The sequence below is a fragment of the Panthera leo genome, chromosome C1 (genome assembly GCF_018350215.1).
Source record: "Panthera leo isolate Ple1 chromosome C1, P.leo_Ple1_pat1.1, whole genome shotgun sequence".
Lineage (NCBI taxonomy): Eukaryota > Metazoa > Chordata > Mammalia > Carnivora > Felidae > Panthera > Panthera leo.
This window is the reverse complement of record NC_056686.1, coordinates 168,900,409-168,922,589: the sequence shown is the minus strand read 5'-3', so window position 1 is coordinate 168,922,589 and position 22,181 is coordinate 168,900,409. Positions and strand designations below refer to the sequence as shown.

The 22,181-nt window shown below is 36.9% G+C and overlaps 1 protein-coding gene across 1 annotated transcript in view; it reads right to left on the bottom strand.

Annotated features, from left to right (window-relative positions):
* Positions 1 to 22,181, bottom strand: part of PPP1R1C (protein phosphatase 1 regulatory inhibitor subunit 1C) — a 117,066-nt gene that overhangs the window by 456 nt on the left and 94,429 nt on the right. The gene's annotated exons all lie outside the window — the stretch shown is intronic.

The window sequence follows — 22,181 nt, the reverse complement described above, 5'->3', positions numbered from 1 at the left end:
AAATTATAAAAAATTATGCTCTATTTAAGTGAAATTTATTTCTAACAGGTTCACTGCTTTGCTGCAAGAGATGAAGAAAATGAGTGGAAAGTATTCTCTGGTGTATATGTGTTTTCTCCAAGAATTTCAATAATCTAACCCTATGTAAACCTTTTAATTCACTGAGAAATAAAAACACACCCAGGCAAATTTCCATTCGAGACAGGCTCCCTTTGTAATTATATCTTCTCCATGAAGAATTGCATCACAGCCTATTAAAAACCTGTTAACTAAAAATCCACTCACAGACTCTTATTGTAATTTTCATATATCATTTAGTTCAAATATTTCTTTTGGCATCCCTGAAATCTAGTACAATGAGAACCATTGAAGAAACCCCTAGGAACAAAAGGGATGTGTGTGCCGTTTCTATACCTTGTAAACAACAAAAGAATCACGATATTGTTAGTCTCCTTTAGGAATCAGAACATACTCCTTTTATTACAAAACATCTGTACACAAAATTCTTCAGTAACTTCCCCCACAGCCCACAGAGAGGCAAAACACTGGCACCCCTCTCAAGGTACACAGGCTTATATGATCCAGCCTCTCCCTACCTATGTGGACTCATTCCTTCCCAGCCCTTCCTGCTTCCCCTTTCACAGTAATTTAGGAGTTAGGAGTTAGCAACACTAACCTCTTCCACATTCCCTGATCACTCCAGGCTCCCTCAAGCCTCCCAGCTCTTCTCGCTCTGTTCTCACTGCCAAATAGCTTCTTCCCACTCACCCACCTGATAATCTCCCACTCATGCCTCCACCTCAGCCTGCCTCTTCTGTGAAGGCTCCTCTTATTTTCCAAGCGGACTTGGCTAGATCTTCCTTATATTTCACTACTGCTCTTGGATCATTTTCTCTTGTATCAATTACCTTATAGAAGTGATTTGTTTACATATCTTTCTCATTAGAGCAAACTTCTTGATGTCAGAATTATGTAGTTTCAGTTTGGGGTCCTAGGCACGATGCCTGGCAAATAGTTGGTGCTCGTTAATACTGATGGAATAAATGACTGATATAGTTAATTAATAAACAACTTGGCATATGTCTTGGCATGTTTTTCTTTCATAATTTCAAATTAATCCAAATTTTGAGTATTAACCAGAAGGCAATTACCACAACCATAGTCAATCTACAAAATTACCTTTCATTTCACTTGGATCTGTTCTGTTAACACATAACAGCTGACACTTCATGCATTGATACTTAAAATGAAAAATTTTATATATTTTGCATATTTTAGAAAATTGGTTTATGAGATTTTTCTAAATATTACTGAAAAATATTCCAGTTAGAATTGGTAAGTGAAAGGAAGTCCTTGCTCTTGTTTCCTATGAAACAAAGAAACTCAAAAAAAAAGTGTAGATTTGCATGCACTGTAGTCAGCAAGCCCCAGTGTGCTGTTTGGCAAAGAATGACATCCTTGGGCTTGGTGGATTTTCTTGCAAAAATATTTGATCAGTTGTAATAATATTTAAATACTTTAATTTCATCTGTAAACACAGATCACGCACAATTCCTGTTGACCCAAAACTGAAGAAAGAGAGACACTTATTATTAACAAATGGAATTTATTTCATATTATTACAAATTATAGGGTGGGAGGAAGAGGTCTAAATGTTAAGGAGAAGGGAAGAGAGTTCATTCATTCAATCAGCATCCAATCAGTTACTCTGCTAGAGTCTTATATACCTGAGTCACTAAACCTCACAACTCCATGATGATACCTGGATGGTAAAATTTAGACTTGAAGAAAGTATGTGATTTGTTCAAGGTTGTAAGGATAGCGTAGTATATTTTTTTTTTTACTGTTTATTCATTTATTTTGATTAAAAGAGCGAGCGAGCAAGCATGAGCGGGGGAGGGGCAGAGAGAGAGGGCGGGTAGAGAGAGAATCCCAAGCAGGCTGGTCCCTAGTGTCAGTGCAGAGCCCAGTGCAGGGCTTGAACTAATGAACCATGAGGTCACGACCTGAGCCAAATCAAGAGTCAGATGCTCAACCGACTGAGCCACCCAGTGCCCCAAGGATAGTGTAGTTTTAAGATAAGTTATGACACATCATATTCCTGCAGTATATACTGATTTACTGAATAGATGAATAAGTGAATGAGGCATAAGGTTTCATTGTCAGGAGACCCTAATTCATTTTCACCTTTAGCTTTTTGGTTGCTGACCTAGATTTTCCTATCATTCTCTAAGATTTATTGTAGATTTACAGTACCTATTAACTTGGCTCAGACAATATTGGGATTGCCTCTGAAATATTAAAGAACTGTAATCTTTCAGCCACCTGTCAGTCCCCTGAGCTGAAATGTCTGTACCTCTCTGAGTTTGAAAGGTTCTATTACCTCCAGAGCTCATCCCTTTCATCCACAAGGTAACTACAGAGCAATAAAGTTGTGTTCAAGACTACTTTCTTTAAATTAGGGTTAATAGCTTAATGGAAACATTGCTTTGTTTATACGAGGGGCTCAAACATTAAAAAAATATGGTAACCAAAAAAGTCCAACTTACTAAACCATTAGTCAATCACTTCCCTTACTTGAGTATAGACCTACTTGCTTATCCTGATCCACATTTGATTTATTTTATAATAATGGTCACAAAGTTATAATGGGAAGCTTTTTTAAAAGTAAAATCACTCACGTGGGCAAACCTTGGAAGATGCCTTTCTTAGCCTTTTTTCAGGTGTGACATTAACTATTTCTGGGTGAAAGATTTGGTGAGGCAGGAGTTGATAACATACGAACATCTCCACAGAACTGACACATTCTTTGGATCTCTAAGCAATTTACATTCATGTCATCTTTCCCTTGGATAACAGATAGTTGGTTAACTTGTGCTTTGAATCTTTTCTCCTATCAGCAACAATTGTTTGCTTATCCATGCAGTAACACTAAGATTAAAGTGTGAGGTCCATGAGGACTATCTAATAATTTCTTTCTCCCCACTCTCTCCTCCTATTCCCAAACACACATATACTTTGTGCTTACATTTTCTTTAAACCTTCGTTTAATATTAAGGTCATTGTAGAGGTGGAAGAAAATAACTTGGGCTGAGGACTTGCTAAAAAGTCCTCAGAGCCTCCTCTTCTGCCAAATGCTAATAAGCACGTATTTAAACACCTTGGCGGCACCAGCAGACTCGGCATGGCGCCGCAAAGAGTCTCCCGGAGCACTCACAGACTCAGCCAGCCCTGCGCACAGGCAGAAGGCAAAGGGACCCCCCAAAACACAACTGAGGTTCTTTTCTCCATGTAAGACCAAAATATGCAGTATGAACGCATGAAGGAATGAAGAAAACAGAGGGTGAGTAACAGAAGGAAAGGAAAGGAAATAAATGTTGCCCCAAAGAGGACATAATCCCTCTGGTCTTCTCCAGTCTATAGATCACGTGAGTAAATGTGAGTCGGATGAAATTGTAAAGCGACTGAGGGACTATGAATAATGAATCCACAGAGGGAAGCTTCTATTTGGCAAGCCACAGGTCAATATGTTTACCAGTTAATTTGGAGTGATGGAAGGCAGGCTAATTATTTACATCTGTAGACGACATAACACTTAGAGGAAAAGATGGCATAATGAAAGACAAAACTAATACTCCAGAAGCTTTCTGCATAATGAAAGACAAAACTAATACTCCAGAAGCTTTCTAAGAGCTGGGAAGAGGCTGATGGGAGGAAGATTCAGGTCAACAGGGAGTTTCATTTTTAGAAAGATTACATTGCTTCTGGGGGTTTCTTCTGGGGCACCTGGGTGGCTCAGTCAGTTAAGCCTCTGACTTTGGCTCAGGTCATGATCTCACAGTTCATGAGTTCGAGCCCCACACTGGGCTCTGTGCTGACACCACGGAGCCTGCTTGGGATTCTCTCTCTCTATCCCCCTCCCCCACTTGCCCGTTCTCTCTCTCTCTATCAAAATAAAAATAAGATAAAATAAAAGAAACAAAGAGGGGCACCTGGGTGGCTCAGTCGGTTAAGTGTCCAACTCTTGGTTTCAGCTCAGGTCATGACTCATAACTTCATGGGTTCGAAACCCACATTGGGCTCTACACGGGCAGGGTGGAGCTTGCTTGGAATTCTCTCTCTCCCTTTCTCTCTTTCTTTGTCCCTCCCCCATTTGTGCTATCTTTGTCTCTCTCAAAATAAACAAATAAAATTAAATTAAAAAACATATTGAAGAAAAAATAAAAAACAAAAAAATAAACAAAAACAAAAATAAGCAATAAATAAAATTACGTTGCTTCTAAAAAATATAGAATGAGGGCAGCTTCAATTGATTATAGTTAGAGGTTTAAGGTGACCACAATTCCAACATGACCCAGTAGAATCACCTGTTTAGGGACCAGGCTCTTGGTGGTGTCAGCACAGCATTCCTAACAGCAGTCAGTAGTTTAATGAACTACTTTCCACCCGTGGGTTGTCAGACCTTTTCTGGAATATGCTGCCTAATTGTGAGCTCTCTGTTTCAAGAGTTCCATTAACTGAGATTAAAAGTAGTCTTATGAAATCACTTTTCTAGAACAATTGTATCTGAAACTGGAGTGCCTGGCACACAGAAAATTAAGAGAGGACAAAAGAGGCTGCCTTTGAATTCCTAAAAGACTGGAAAAAGAACTAAAATGTATCTATGTAGCTTCTGAGAGCAGAAATAGGATCAGTAGCTGACACTTATGGGGTAGGGGCAGATTATAGTTTAGTACAAAGAAGAAAATCCTAAACTCTTTATGTATGTCCAGCAGTAAACATGTGAGTGAGCTCTCATCACTCTGTGGGTTCAAGTCTAACCTAAATGTCTATCTCTGAGAAGAGTCATAGAAGGAGGCCAGAATTGTGGAGCAGGAGGGACAGACATCCTCGCTGGCCTTGAGACACTAGTAGTCCATAAAAGAGATCTCTTCTACTGAAAAATTTGCTCTGCTGTACTTTAAGTTACAAAAAAATAATTATGACTTCTAATGACATAAATGGCCCAAATCAACATTTTAAAACTAATTCACATTGAGAGTAGCAAATGGATTTTTTTAAATTAATTAATTAATTAATTAATTAATTTATTTATTTATTTTAGCCACATACTTTAGACCTTAAAAATCATTCTAAAGTCATCTAGGGAATATGTGGGCGGATTTTACAGAGCCTCTGACTCTCTTGGAATTCTATTTATAGTTGTATTTGTGCTTTAGGGGGGAAAAGGCCCATGTTTTTCAGTAGAATCTCAGAGGAGTCTCTGACCCACAAATAATTGTGAGCATGAATCCAGGTTTAATCCCTTTAGTTTAAAGATGAAGGAACAATTTCAGATGGCAAAGTGACTTGCTTAAATTCACACGGAAGTCATTGGCTGATCTGAGACACAAACCTTGGCCCCTAAATCCTACTGGGGTCTTTTCATCTGGGTCACCAAGACTCAATCTTGCCCTGTCATTGACTTTTCCCAAGTTAAAAACTGAAGAAAAATAAGGGGACAAGATCACAAGGCCCTTTTCATTATCACATTCCTTGAAAGGACCTTACATAGCTGATAGAGTTAGATGTAACTTTTCAGTCTGTCGCTGTTGTTGTTATTGTGGCTGTTTTTAATGGAATTTAGAATAAAAAAGATGTAGAATTTAATCTCACCCAGGAACATTCCCAGAACAGAACCAAGTTACAAATAATGTTCAGAATATTACAAAAAAGACAGCCTTTCTCTCTGCTATGCTCAAACCTGATACAGGACTCTGGGAGACACAAAAAATATATCATGGTCTAGTCTGGCAGATGAGACAGTAATCATCAAGCAAAATGAGTTAAATATAATAAAGTAATAAAGCCCCTACTGTGTGTTGAGCATGGGAGAGACACAACTACAGATTAGATGGGGATGTAGGTCAAACGGTGATGACGTATACACACATGAAGTTAATCCTGTGAATATGTGTTATGGACCAGTACTACAAATAAAACATTTAGAGAGTTCTGCTATGAGAAAAAAGGGTTCCAACTTGGGATATATTAATCTGGAGAGCTATTTATTGAGGAATACACTGGATAGAGTAAGAGAAACAGCAAGTCTGAGTTCTATATATGAAAACTATTTGCAAAATACAATTAACAGCCATTCATTTTCTGAAGGCCTACTTCAGAAAATCTCAAAAGACTGTCTTTAGTGGCCCTACAAAGATGATTTTCTAATGGTTCCTTGTGTATTGAGCCTTCAAATTTTATCAAAATAATCATACTAGATATATTCAAGGAATGTAAGGTAACCTATAATATGCATAGCAGGGCCCAACATACCTCAGGATGAAAATGTGCTGTTTCCCCAAATGCTTTTGCATGTATTTTGTTAATCTTCTTGTCATTCACTTATAATGCACTACTAATACAGTAATACACTTAGGGTCACAAAGATCAAGAGACATATTGATTTCATTCCACAGCTAAATGCATATCATCTCCTGAATTTACCTTAAATCTATCTCTTTCTACTTTATTTGAAATAAATTACACACATGCAGCATAGTTAATCTCTGTTCTGAAATGGTGACTGGTCAGTTAATATAAACTGCAAATCAACACATGATCATTTCATTTGACACCCTATTACATAGGGAAGCATTTTTCTGGAGAGGAATAAATATGTGATATGCTTCTCTTTCCATCATACATGGGAATCGGGGTGGCATGTTTATGTGATACTCATAACTATTTGTAAGTATTATATGTCTTATGTGTAATTTTACTATGATGTATTTTACCAAAGCTGTTGCTCAAGAGTAAACCCTAGGTAAATGATTTAGCAGTAAATACGGAGAAGAAGATAGGGGAGGAGGTATACTTACAGACTGTTTGTTAGAAGTGTGAATTCAAATAATATCTTTGGGGAGCAGTTTAGCCTTACTTAAAATGTAAAGTGCCCACATCTTTGCAGTAAGTGTGAGGTGGGGGCCAGAAATTTGCAAGAGTCCTGCTACTCAGCCTAGAATGAGAATCACTTTGATAGCCTGAGTGTCTCTTTTGCCCTCTACAGTCAAGTGCCCTTCTAATACCCCTTTTTGATTCTAAGCTAATGCATTTCCTATGAACTCAGAAATAGAGTTAAATTTTTAAGCCTACATATAATGGAGCTAAATGTGTTGAGCAATTTCACTTTAGAAAGGGACAGAATGGCTCCCTAGCTTGCAAGACTTGACTGCCATTGATTGAACACAATAGCATGTCTAAAATAAAGAATGCATCAATCAGCAGGAGTCAGTGGTTAGCCCTGAAAGCACTAAAAATAAAATAATGAAAGGGGAGTTGCATTTACAGCCACAGAAGCTAATGCTGTCTGTGTTTTTTAAGAATGCCCACAGGAGGATGTCCTGTGCTGGCATTTTAGAAGGCTCTGTCTTCTAAGCGGGGTACTTTTCTGTTGAAGCAAGGATCACTATAGGCTACCATAGCCTGATGCCAATATATGCCCAAACATAATCAAATCATCCGGCTCTGATTCTAATCTCACTGAGAAACCTTGTGACAACAACAGAGCTTCCTCACAAGGAGAAAAGACCCTGACTGGACTGAAAGAAGGTAGGAGTGAGTTGTGAAGCTAAGTGGGAGAAGACCGTCCCAGGCAAATGGAACAAAAATTGTAAAGGCTTTGTCTCAAGCATGCCTGCTGGGGTCAAAGGACAGCAATGAGCCTGGAGTGTCAGGAATGAGGTAGCAGTAGGAGGTAAGCTCAGACAGATGAATCCAGGCAGGGAGGAGGAGGAGCCTGACGATGTAGGAAAATGCAGGACCTTGTAGGGGATATTATGAGCATTTTGGCTGTTATTCTGTGAAGCTACTGACAGATATTTTTGTTGTGTTTGTTTGAGTAGAAGAGTAACATGATCTGATCTGCATTTTCAAAGAATAACTCTATGGTCCACGATATAAAGAGTTTAGACTTAGATGTCACCACTCTATTGTAACAAGTAAAAAGCTGAACAAGCTAAAAAAAATCAACAACTCTTAGATCTACCATTAGAGAAGTAAGGACACAAAGCAAACCACTGCCAAAATATGGAAACACAGAAAGGTGGATACAGAAAAACACAACTTACAGGAGCAGAAACCCATGCAGGAAGCACTGCCAGGGAGGAAAACCTGAGCTGTACTGGATGAATGGCTGAGGGCTCATTGTGGACAAGATGGACAGATTAAAAACTCCAGGGGGAGGAGCGCAGCCATTTAGGGCCCTCACCTTTTTGTGAATTTTACCTCCTGGAGCTCTACTAGATTCTTGCAATAAAAAGCAGAGAAAAATCTCCTCATGTTTTTTAAAAATGTTTTATGTTTATTTATTTATTTTTGAGGGAGACAGAGACAGCATGAGTCGGGGAGAGAGAGCGAGAGAGAGGGAGAAAGACAGGGTGGGGGGGCCCGTGGGGGGCAGAGAATCCCAAGAAGGCTCTGCTCCTGTCAACATAGAGCCCAAGGCAAGGGCTCAAACCATGAGATCATGACCAGAGCTGAAACCAAGATTTGGACATTTAACCGAATGAGCCACCCAGGTGCCCCATCCTCTTGCTTTTGACAAGGAAGACAAATAGTGGCCATTTTCAAAAACAGAGCATTCTGTTCTTCTTAACAAGGTCTGCTCTTAAGAGGTTTTTACCAGAGCTTAACCTTCTGGGGTTATCAAAGACTAACATACTTGGGGGTGGGGGCAGCAGAGAGAAATACCTAATTCCATTCCCTTCAGCCATTGTGTCCTACCTAAGTGGGGAGGAAGGAGACCGAGGTTTAAAGTCCAGAGGCACAGGCTCACTAAAAGGTTGAAATCTATTAATAGACTATAGAACACTTCCTCCCTGCCCCTCACTACCACATTACTGAAGGTCTGTTTACCACAGTTCCTTTTACCCAATACATCATGTTCACCTTTCCACAAAAATTACAAGGCATTCTATAGGCAAAAAACACAGTTTGAAGAGACTGAATAAAATGAGAACCAGAGTCAGATATGATAGTAATGTTGGAACTATCACACCAGAAACTGTGTTTTAAGCTATAATTAATACGCTAAGGATGTTAATGGAAAAAGTAGATAACCTGAAAGAACAGATGGATAATGTAAGCAGAGAAATGGAAATTCTAAGGAAAAATAAAAAAAGAAACACTAGAGATCAAAAACACTGTAACAGAAACAAAGAATGTCTTTGGCAGGCTCATTAGCAGACTGGACATGGATGAGGAAAGAATGTCTGAGCTTGAAGATATGACAATAGAAAACTCCAAAACTGAAAGGCAAAGAGAAAAAGAAAAATACAAAACAGAAAACTCAAGAACTGTGAAACAACTACAAAAGGTGTAACATACTTGTAATGGGAATACCAGAATGAGAAAAAAAAGAAAGAAAGAAATAGAGGCAATATTTAAAGACATGACTTGAGAATTTGTCTCTAATTAATGTCAGACACCAAATCATACACCCAGGAAGCTCAGAGAATTCCAACACAGGATAAATGCCCAAATTACTACACCTACAAATACAGTAGTCAAACTACATAAAATCAAAGATAAAGAAAAAAAAGGAAAAACACAGGAGAACAAACAAAACAAAAGAAGAAGAAGAGGAAGAAGGAAGAAGAAGAAGAAGAAGAAGAAGAGGAGAGGAGGAGGAGGAGGAAGAGGAAGAAGAAGAAAGAAGAAGAAGAAGAAGAAGAAGAAGAAGAAGAAGAAGAAGAAGAAGAAGAAGAAGAAAGAAGAAGAGGAAGAGGAGGAAGAGGAAGAAGAAAGAAGAAGAAGAAGAAGAAGAAGAAGAAGAAGAAGAAGAAGAAGAAGAAAGAAAAAAGAAAGAAGAAAGAAAGAAAGAAAGAAAGAAAGAAAGAAAGAAAGAAAGACAAAAAGAAAGAAGGAAACCCTGAAAGAAGCCAGAGGAAAAAAACATGTTACTCATAGTGGAACAGAGATAATAATCACATCCAACTACTCCTCAGAAACTATGCAAGAGAGAAGAGAGTGAAGAGTAATATTTAAAATGTTGACAGAAAAAAACTCCAGCAACCTACAATTCTGTACTCTGAAATTGTTCTTCAAAAATGAAGGAGCAATAATGACTTTCTCAGACAAACAAAAATTGAGTGAAATTTGTTGCCAGTAGACCTGACTTGCAAGAAATGTTGAAAGAAATTCTTTGGATAGAAGGAAAATAATATAGATCAGCAACATGATCTACATAAAGAAAGGTAGAGCATCAATGAAGGAACAAATGAAGGTAAAAAAACCTTAACTTCTCTTATTCTTAATTGATTTAATAGCAGATGTTCAAAATTAATAATAGCAACAATGTATTCAATTATATATGCTTATGTATATATGTTATATATATGTATATATGTTTATGTTGCTTATATATAAGTGAAATGAATGACAATGATGATTTAAGGTATAAGAGAGAGGAATAAGATTACTGCATTATTTTTATAAGGTATACTATCTGTGAAGTAGTATAGTGTTATTTGAAAGTAGTCTTGGATTAGTTGTAAATGTATGCTGCAAATTGTAGGGCAACCACTAAAAATTTTTTTAAAAAGTATAAGTGGGGTGCCTGGGTGGCTCAGTCGGTTAAGCGTCTAACTCTTGATTTCAGCTCAGGTCATGATCTCGTGGTTTGTGAGTTCGAACCCCGCATCGGGCTCTCCACTGACAGTGTGGAACCTGCTTGGGCTTCTCTCTGTTTGCCTCTGTCTCTCTCTCTCGTTTATGTTCTCTCTCTCTCTCTCTCTCAAAATAAGTAAACTTAAAAAAATAAAAATAAAAAATAAAAATAAAAAGTATACCCAATAGGCTAAGAAAGGAGAAAAAATGGAATGATACAAAACGCTCCATTAAAACTACAAAAGGCTGGGGCACCTGTGTGGCTCAGTTGGTTAAGTGTCCAACTTTGGCTCAGGTCATGATCTTGTGGTCCATGAGTTCGAGCCCTGTGTGGGACTGTGTGCTGACAGCTCAGAGCCTGGAGCCTGCTTCAGATTCTGTGTTTCCCTCTCTCTCTGCCCCTCCCCAACTCGTGCTCTGTCTCTCAAAAATAAATGAAAACATTAAAAAAAATTTTTTTAAAAACTACAAAAGGCAAAAAAGAGTGGGAGACAAAAATAGAGACAAAGAACAAGGGCAACAAACAGAAAGCATGGTATTTATTAATATAAGACCCAACTATAGATTGTCTGTAAGAAATTTACTTTAAATAGGTGAGGTGCCTGGGTGGCTCAGTCAGTTAAGCATCAGACTTCAGCTCAGGTCATGATCTCACAGTTCATGAGTTCAAGCCCCACATCAAGCTTACTGTTCTCAGCACAGAGCAGCACAGAGTCCACTTTGGATCCTCTATCTCTCTCTCTGCCCCTCCCCTGCTTGTGTGTGTGCATGCTCTCTCTCACAAAAATAAACATTTAAAAATAAATAAATAAATAAATAAATAAATAAATAAATAAAAAGACATATACAGATTAAAAGTATAAACGTGTGGAGAAAATATATTTTGCTAACATTAATCGAAGAAAGCAGGAGTAGCTATATTACTTTTTTACCAGCTAGACCCAAAGATCTGACCTTTACTGCCCACCTGCTTATACTCGTCCACCTTTGTCCCACACTTTTCCTTAGGCTTTTTTCCCCAGCTTGTCTCTAAACTCAAGCAAATGGAAAGTGAAATCACCCCTTGAGGGATACCAACTGCTCTTAACAAGACCTCCAGTTGGCCCAGACCACTCAGACCAGTAAACCCACCTCAACCCTGCACAGATGGACCATGGAGTGAGCTCTAGAATATCCGACAATTACATTTACCTCATAATAATACTAAAATCTCCACTCAAGGAGGAGTATAAGCCTCATTTACATAACATACAATGTATATATAGGCATGTTTCACAACCTTATGCCTGCCTCTATATATGGTGACAAGGCTCCCCCTTTTAAATATTTATCCTAAGTCTAAATAAAAGGAACCCATCCACCCTTGTTCAGGGAGTCACGGCTTTGAAAGTTATTCCCTGTGATCTCCTTATTTGCTGCAAAAATAAAGTTTACTTTGTGCGACATTTCCACCTGGTGTATCTGTAACTCACCAAGGAGCGAACTCACTTTGGTTTGGTTTCACTTTCAGACTAAACAGACTTCAAAGCAAGGGAGATTATCAGAGATAAAGTAGAGCATTATACCTGACGGAACTACAATTGATATAAAGCCCAACTCTCTATAGTCCTAATGCCTAAACCTAGACAAGTAAACACAACTGACACAAAACTTACAACCATGAAGATGGCTTTCACATAAAACTTTTAACCACATTTCTTAAGTAAGCTTCAACATTTCCTGAAAGATATACTTCATTTTCCTGTTTCAATCATTCTTAATTTTTTCACTCCTAGAACAATGCCTTAACATCATAGATGCTTAGTTCATTTTAAGTGAAGAACTGACTTCAATCGCACTTTCATTAAAAACACTTCCTATTCAAAGATTAAATAATTTTCAATCTAGCCAATTTTTTTTTTTCCCCAGATGAATGAACTTCTTTTCCACCGACTGAAGTCACATCTTCTATGATAGAAAAAGTAGAGTGTTCTTGGTCTGGAGTTATTTTGTTCTTCTCAGTTTCCTATGCTTTTTTAGGTTATCAGTCTAGACTCACTTAGCAATTATTATTCTAAAATTCCACCTAGTTCAAGAAAATGTGTAGTAAATCTTAAAGATGGAAACAAGAAATGGTACTTTCCCCAGTATACAATGTTGCTCTGATCACCAAACACAGGTAATTAATCCCATTGGGCATATGGCTTTTACAACAAATGGATTTAATTATTTTGGTCTCCTCAGTGTTTCTCTTGTTACTTAACATTTTCTTTTATTGGAAAGTGCTAATCTTGATGAGTTGATAGTTCACATCCAGTCTCAAAACTCTGCTCAGTTCTCTGTATATCCTGAGGCTGTTTTCCTCCACTTTGTCTGTGGAGGGCCTCAGCTCAGTTTGCTTCTCATTATGCAGCTTGCTGGCCGCCAGGAAGCTTCTGAATGACGAGATTGTTCTGCTGTTTCATCCTCTGCCCGACCCAAGGACATGCAGTTCACACTCAGAGCCTTGCAACTGTTTTGCTCTGACCCTGCTTTTCTGTTCATTTACCATTGTTCTGTTAGCCATTCTGGTTCATAGCCAGTGTAACTCTCTGACCATCCCTTTAAATAACAGCAATTCTTTGTATTGCCATGGGGCTCACTGACCTACTTTCTTCTTTGATTTGCTGCCCTACAGTTGGTCTGTTTCACTTGTCTCCCAGATGTAAAATCACAGTATCTCTTCTTTTACATAGATTTTTAGCAAACTCTCCTCGGATGAACTGATACCATTTTTTTTCTTATGTCTTCTTAAATATTGATTTTATTAAACATACTTGATGCAAAGGAGCAATTGTACACTCAAGTTCTACAGGCAGTAGCAATTTTACATAGTTTACATGACGAAGAAAAATAATTAATACATTTTTTTGCTTAAAATGATAATATTCTGTTATTTCTACCTTATGATATTCAAATGTAGTAACTAGGGGGAAAAAGCATTTACTTACCTAATTTCCTTAGTTTCTCGACACTTACCTGAAATTTTTTTTTTCATTACCAAAATTGGAACCCCCAACTCTCTCGAACATTATAAATCAATTACTCTAAAATCTTGGCTTTTGAATTTGCAAATTTCTCTCTTAAAAAGGTAAACAATCTTATTTTCAGTGTACAAACATTTCATTCAATTTATAAAAATGTATAATTATCTTCTAAGATTATTAATAAAAATTAATGTATGTTTTTTCAAAACCCCATGTTGAATTTCATTTAAACCCTCAGTTGGAGAGGAAAAATTCTCTTGAAGTATGTTTATGGCTTATCACACCCCCAAATGATGTCAAAGCATTTCAGTTTGTTCCCCAAATTTGCTGTCCATTCATCTGTTTAACTTTTCTTAGTTATTTATTTTTATTTCTCCTTCAAATAATGGAAACTACTCTGAGGAAAAATATAAGATAATCACAAGATTTTTAGAAATAAAATGAAATTATTGAGAATAGACAGCACTTTTATTTTTGGTTTGATATACTAACTAGAAATAGTTTCCAGTTTACTAACACAAGGGAGCAGCACCTCACACACTAAATGTGAGACGGGTCATTTGCCTAGGACCTCTTATGCAACACTTGGCATGAATTGGGCTATTGATATAATCTCCAAATGGGTTCATATGTATATATGTGATTATATAATCACAGATATATTTATTGACAAATTTAGTGATAATTTTTTTTAAAAAATCTCATAAAACTTTACACACATCTGATTATTAGATCATAGTACCTGGATTATGCCATGAATTATTCTTTTTTTGTAAATATCATAATTATGAACAGTTTAATTATATTATATCCTAAGTATTTTTATGTCAAATGAAAATATTGACAAATCTATCATGCTTGTAATCCTGTTTTGGTATTACATCATTTATTAATACAGGGAACCTCAAAAAAAGGAAAGTGGCCAGAGTCTCCTGTCATCCAGATAGTTTAATAAGGAAGACATAGAAACCAATGGGCACAGAACGAGAACAGCCTGTGTTCCTGCTCCATCCCCTTATAGTCTCCTCCCCATATAACTATTAGCCCAGAGAGTTGCTTTCCCTTAAGTAGCGATAGTGCTGTAAGAAAGCACATTTTCTCAATCACAGAAGTACAACCTTTAAGGGTTGAAAGAACTTTAAAAGGTAGTGTTGAATATAAATAGCAGTCCAGCTTCCTCCTAACACGTACATACCACCAGAACCACCACCAGCACCACCATCATATTAAGATGTAGAAACCAAGGCCCATTTTCTGAAGTCTCATAGCAAGTAGCAGTCACTCAATGCAGAATACAGGTCATCAGACTTTTATTCCCTACTGTCTGCATCATACCACACTAGACATAGAGAGTGCCTAGGGATCCCAGCAGAGTTACTTTTCATGCCCTCTCTCACCCAACCATGATCTAGTTGCATGATGTCCACTAAGAGGTAAATCACTAAGAGGTAAAATGTATTCCATGGTGTGTGGAAGCTGGGCTCTTTAGAAAGATACTCTGATGAATGTTTGGTGACATTGAAATGGACTGTTACTATAATAATTTAGGCATATTATGGATTCTGCTTCTATAAACTGATTTAAAAAATACCACTCATTGGTAGCATTGATTCTATGTATTTTCAGAGCCAAATCCCTTACCAATTTTTAGAATGCGATCCTTTTTTATAATTGGAGGTTGCATGTTGTGAAAATTCACCAATAGTACTACCAGAATATAATTAGAAGTGGGCAGAAATAAGAGGTATGATTTTCTAAGTTTCTAAGGAAGATTTGTTTACTTTTCAACAAATATTATTATTATCCATGTATTCTTGATTTGTACTTTATAATGAGTATCTATTGATTAGTCTTTTCCACACGATGCTCCTTACCCTCCCCTGCTTACAGGGAACGACTCTTTTCTTCACTCATTTTCTTTAAGGAACCACTCCAAACATGGGGTAATCATCAGCACTGCCTGGTTCTTATATTACCTTGCCCTGTGGCCATCGTTGCCAACACGAGGGGCACCTGACCCATGCTGGGCCAATCATAATGCTTCCTTTGTGATTTTGCTGTCTGAAACCAAGTCATTACAAGTGCATTTTGAAATTATAGGTGGTGTAAAAAGTTAAACTTGCTTACTCTTGATGACCATACTTCCTACATGAGGAGACGGCCCGTCTGCCCTGGACCACAAGGAGGATGAAGTCAATAGACAAAGTAAAGGAAATGGAAGACAGGCAGCCTTTGATTATCCATTTCCTGAGACTCAGCTGCTTCCTTTCTTTCCTTTGCTCCTAGTTTGTTTACCCTTAACATAAGGTAACTGAGTAATCTTTCAATAAATTTCCCTTTTGCCTGAACTAATTAGGTTTGGGTTTTGACATGTAAAACCTAAAGTGTCCTGAACAGTCTATTCTCCTTATCTTGTATCTTCCCTGGAATCTTCTCTTGGCATGGAAGACAGAAGAGAGAAATGAAAGGCAACTGGGATATTTCTTTTTTGTTCTTTTCTTTTTTTTTTTTTTGCCTCTACCTCCAGCTTTGAATGAAACATATGATGACCTCAGAACCAGACAAAAATGAGAAATGTTCCCAATATGTCTCAAGAGTGTCCTTCAAATTAAATCTAAACCTTAGATTCATTACTGGTAAAGTAATAGAGGAGATTTAGGAGATTTTTTTTTTTTTTTTTTTTTTTTTTTTTTTTTTTACAAAATCAGTAATTGTCTCCTTATGGCAAGGCAAGTTCTGAAGGATGGATATATCATAAACTTGCAGGTCAGAGGTCAAAATCATTGCAACTTATTTCATGCTTTCTTTGGTTCCTGAGGCAATAGTTTTATTATTACAAAACCCTGAACATTTATGGTCAGCTCTTATTGTGTAGATCTGTAAACAACCAGATGACAGAATTTGAGTGATTCTAAAAGAAGTGTTTTGCCCAGAATTATCACAACCTAGGCTTTATAATGCTTAAAATCTGTCAGTTTTCTCAGGCGAAACATCTACTTCAGTAAATTGTGAAGATATACCAGGTATTAACACACATGATGTCATAACACATTAAAAGCAATCTCCTGAAGACTCTAGAAAAACATAGCAAAGAAAAACTTTTTTAAAATCCCCAAATTAGCTCTTTAGCTTCCTCCTTATCATTATTTCAATTTGGCTTTGAAATACAAATAAATTGGATCTATAATTTTTGATGCCATACTTTTCTTGCTGTTCATCTATGTTTTCCCATTCACCTAATTTACCCTTGTATCATGATCTCCGCCAATTTGAAGCAATCAGTTTAGACATGATTTACCTCAACCCCCAGGTGGGACATTCAATCTGTCTTGGGGTAGAAGATTACTTTGGAAATTTCATTCTTTTCTTTTTTTGCACCTTCATCCTGTATTATCAATATTTGTGATTAACATGAGCTAACCTAATATGGGTCTCCCTTCTGCTTTCCCTATTATTTTCCTGATTCTAATTCTATCATCCTGTTTAATAATAGTAAGAACATATTATAGCACTTTTCAAATTTTCAAGGCAATAAATATATTTTTCTATCCTTAATATAATGCTGAAAAGTGGGAAGGACTACTGTTATTACTCCCATTTCACAGTTGGAGAAATTGTGTCTGCCAATTATTAAATGAGTTGCCCAAGATCCCCTAGCAAGACAGTATCAGAACTGGTATCAGAACTCAAAATTCCTAAATTCTAATCTAGTTATTTTTACACTCTGGCACCCAATTTCTCTTTCCCTTTGGGTCAAGATCTCATTATTCCAGTCACAAGCTCTTCCTCCATTCACTTGTGACATAATATGATGAACATTTTAACTATTTATTTATTTTTTCCTGGAGAATATGGATTCTTTTCTCAGACCTCTAAAGAAAGGTTCAAGTAATGGCAATTTTAATCCAGGTGTCAAGAAAGATCATGATAGGTGGAGATGATATAGGAAATTAGTACTGCTCCTTTACATCACAATATTTCGATAGGTCTCTGTTCTCTGCTTGCAAGGCTGAGGCTATTTAGGAATAAGGCTGATATTTTTCCAGGACAGGATTATTTTCAAATATTCTTAAGTACTTTTCCATAAATTATGGAAATGTCCTAGGAATTCCAACATCTCCTGAACTACTTCCTACACCAATATTATTGCAAAATTGCAGATAACCTCAGTCCTGATTTTTTTCCTAGAAAACATCACTAAAAGAATGTAGAGAGACAGATTACATCTGTTGGAGAGTTGATTACTAGAATCAAATTTTTCATGTTTTTTTTTCTACAAAGTTATTTTAGGAAGATTATTATATTCTCCCAATTACTTTTAGGTATTTGTTTTTAGGTTAATACTCTGTACACAAGTAACTGTAGATTAGTGTGTGTTGAGACAGAACAGCTTGTACCTTTTTGTTACATACCAAATATCATCATAAGAAGCCACATCCATCATATTTGAAAAAAAATCCAAAATTAATGAGCATTTTTTTTTTCTATTTCCATTAGTCAAGAAGTCTACAAATTAAGAAGAGTTTGTGTTCCAAAAATGTGTTTGTAAGGTGTTTGGAACTCAATCTATTTTTTTATAAGGACAGATGTAAAATGTGGGGAATTTTGTTTTACTTTTCTAGATTGCTGACATACAAAACCTCCAGAGGAATAGACCTACATTTGCTGTTTTGATTCATTAATAGTGGAGGCTTTGGGGACTATGCTATCAACTGGCATCCAGGATTCAGAGAAAACTGTAGGGTTATTATGCATGTGAAAGAAAAGGGAACCTTTTACTTTTGGAAGAGAAGGGACAGAATCAGAAGGGCCTGGGCAGCATCTCAAGGAAAGGAAGAGGGAAGGATATCGGTTGGGTCACACGAGAGGTAGAGAGACCTGAAAGGAGACCAGTATCTCATGAAAATTTAGAGAGTTTACCTTGGAATATTTGATAGCAGACCCTGTCCTCATTTTATCTTATGAAATTATCAGTAAATACTACACCACTGCAATAAATGTACTTGAAGGATCAGGAAGAGAAAAATGGGAAGACATAGTTTGGGTTTCATGATAGTTATCCAGGGAAGACTTCAATGCCTATCTAACCCATAAAGATCCAGAAATGCAAAACCAGCATATCCATTTTAAGCCAAATCAAGACTAGCCTTATTTCTATAACCAAATACATTTTAAATTGTTTTGCAAATAATTTTTTCCAATTCCATTCTTTCCACGGATGGAGTAAAGGGTTGAATTGCATTCTTAGTCCAAGTAGTAAACTAATTTTTTATTCCCATGTCAATTCAATCAGAATTGGTTTGGGAGTGGTGGGGAGGAAAGAATTCTCATCATTTGACCCTGAGTGACTGATTTCTAATCATTATGTTTCCTTATGATGTACTACAAAACACATCAGAATAGAAAGTTTGATATGTGTGAGTGTATGTGTACAGGAGTAAATATGTATTAATTTTATCTACCCCTTAAGGATAGTTGATTAATAATTCAAGTACACTAATCAGGACTAACACTCCAGGGAGAGCTAGTTAGCATTTGAAGGACCCTAATGGAAAGTCCACTTCAGAAGAGCACCATTTGTAACTCCAATCAATATAAGAAAGTTTATTAATTAGTATATAATGTGCTAGAAATTGTTTTTCTTCAGGGAAATGAGTGGTAGTTAAGGTATTTCTGCTGCTAGATAAATTGACTGGGCACCCTTGCATTTGCATGAATAAGGTCTAAATATCTAGTAAGCCTAATAGCAACATTCTTCAAAGTAGAAGCTAGGGATTCCAATATGTTCTGTGGGCAGTCTTTGTCACTTGGCTCTGACTAGCAATTTAAATTAATCCTGCTACTAGGAAACTGTCCCCCTTGCCTTGAGTAAACCTTTCATGCAAGTTGCTTGTTGGATAATTTAAAAGGGCAGAAAGATAAAATCCACTGAGATTTCAGAACAACTTGTGTGGTTCTGAGGGAAGGAGCTGCTTGTTAATAAATGTTTGCACATGTGGCAAAATTAGCAGCCAGCCATGTTGATTAGCTGAAAAAAAAAAAAACAAATGCAATAAAGGAAACTGAAAATGTAAAGGCACAGAAACTGGAGGGAGCTTGATATATTTAAGAAAAGGGAAGAGGGCCACTGATGACAGAAAATAGAAGTGCATTTAAAGTCAAGTGGAGATTGTGAATGGAAGTCAGAGGATGGGAGCAGCCAGCTCATGTAGGGCCTGACTAGCCATGGTGAGGAGTTGAATCTACTTCTAAGGGTACTGGAAAACCTCACTGGAACACAAATTACTTGTTAGTTGAATACTGCAGACACATTTGCCCAAAGAGGCCAAGCAGGATGAAGGAGCCATGTTATAAAAAATAGTAGCTCATGTTCCATAATAGATGATGGTTGACAGTAGACTTAAATGTTGAGGATACAATAGTGAATGGCTAGGACTTTGGCAAATGAAGATCACATGCTTTATCTTGTGAGCCGATGTCCTGGAGGATGGTGGTGAGGGGACAGCCTCAAATCAGATCCAGGTGATTGAGGTCATGCAGAGGTGTGAGTCAAGTATTGCCACATCCTCTTGCTTTCCAAAACAAGCCATACATCTGAAGCTTTGAGTTAAGTCTATTGTTTAAATGATGACAACTTATTAAAAATAAAAATAAATTATTATATGAGATAAACAAATCATGAACTTAAATAGGGCATGTGAGCTATTTAAACAGGGCTTGTGAGTTATTCCACAAATAACATCTGATTGATACAGAGAATGTTTAACTTTCAGTATGTATGAAATCTTTCTTCACCTTACCGTTCTTATAAGTTATAGCTTAATTATTCCTACTTTGGAGGTAAGAAAATAAAATATTTCAAGCTAAACCCAACTTTATTTTTTTAATTCTACAATCCAACAGCTTTTCATTCAATAAGTATTTATTGTGTGCCCATCATGTTCTAGATGCTTGAAATATGTGAATAAATAAAAGATAAACATCTCTGCCCCTGTGAACTTTATAAAGCCCTGGGAAGACACTTCCATTTAAAGGATAAGTGGGAATAGCAGGAAATGAAAAGGTCACAAAGGATTGATGGAGGGGAGGGGGGGATGGGCATTAAGGAGGGCACTGGTTGTGATGAGCACTGGGTGTTACACGTAAGTGACGAATTACTAAATTCTACTCCTGTAACCCACTATACACTATATATTAACCAATTATAATTTAAATAAAAATATTATTAAAAAGGTCACAAAGGAGGTTGAGGGTGGAGAGGTGGAAAAGACAAGTGATAAATGTAACAAATACATATATTATATAGTATTATACAAGGTAACTAATGCTACAGAGAAAAGAAAAATAGAGCAGGGTAAGGGAGATTGGGAGTGCCCATTGTCTTGGGAGGATTCCCATACACATCCCCAGTCTAGTCTGCTCAGGGATCTGCATTTGCTTTCTATCTAGAACTTCATTCTCTCCTCTCTCTACTCCTTTCTTCCACTCAGTTTGTAATACACACTCAAGTATCTTCTATACTAAAAATAAGCAAACAAACATAAACCTCCTTTAACCATGCATATTCCTCTTGCTTGTATCTCATCCTGTAAGAAATGAAGCTGTTTATGTTGCTGGGCCCAATTTCTCACCTCCTGTGCACTCAACCCATATAAATTTCCCATATGATTTCCACTCCAATCTCTTCGCCAAAACTATTTGTGGATGACCTTTGACTGGCCTAACCCAACTGGCATTTCTTAAGCTTTCATCTTATTTCACCATTCCTCAGCCTTGGCCACTGTTTTTTTTTTTTTTTAATTTTTAAAAAATGTTTCATTTATTTTTGAAAGACAGAGAGACAGAGCATGAGCGGGGGAAGAGCAGAAAGAGAGGGAGACATAGAATCTGAAGCAGACTCCAGGCTCTAAGTTGTCAGCACAGAGCTCAGTGAGGGGCTCGAACTCATGAACTGTGAGATCATGACCTAAGCCAAAGTCAATGCTTAACCAACTGAGCCACTAAGGTGCCCTGTGCCTTTGCCACTGTTAAAGGTTCACTCTCTTTTGAGGATTCAACCTCTCTTGCCTTCTAAGATATCATTCTACCAGGAACCCCCATGCTGCATTTGATTAGTCCTCCTTCTCAGTCCCCTTTGTGTTACATTTTTCTGCTTTTACTAACTTCTTAAATGTCAGTATTGTCCCAACATAATTTATTACTTCTTCAAGATTAAAACATGTCCTTACCAATACAGGCAATAAACTCAACATATCTAAAACTACACACTCATTTATTCTCTTTTAATTTTGATCTTGGTTAACTGCTTTTAATATTTGTTTCTGGGAAAGGAAAGCAAAACTTCTGAATAATTTGATCTGCCCTGGGAAACAGGTTACCTATTTTCATTTTCAAATTTTAAAGTTTTTATTTTTAAAATAATGGTTTATAGTCTCATGTAACTGTGAAGACTGTGCATATGCACATAGGAAAATTGGATGTTAAAAAATTTAGTCTGAGGCTTAACATGTTATGGGAAACTTACCAGTT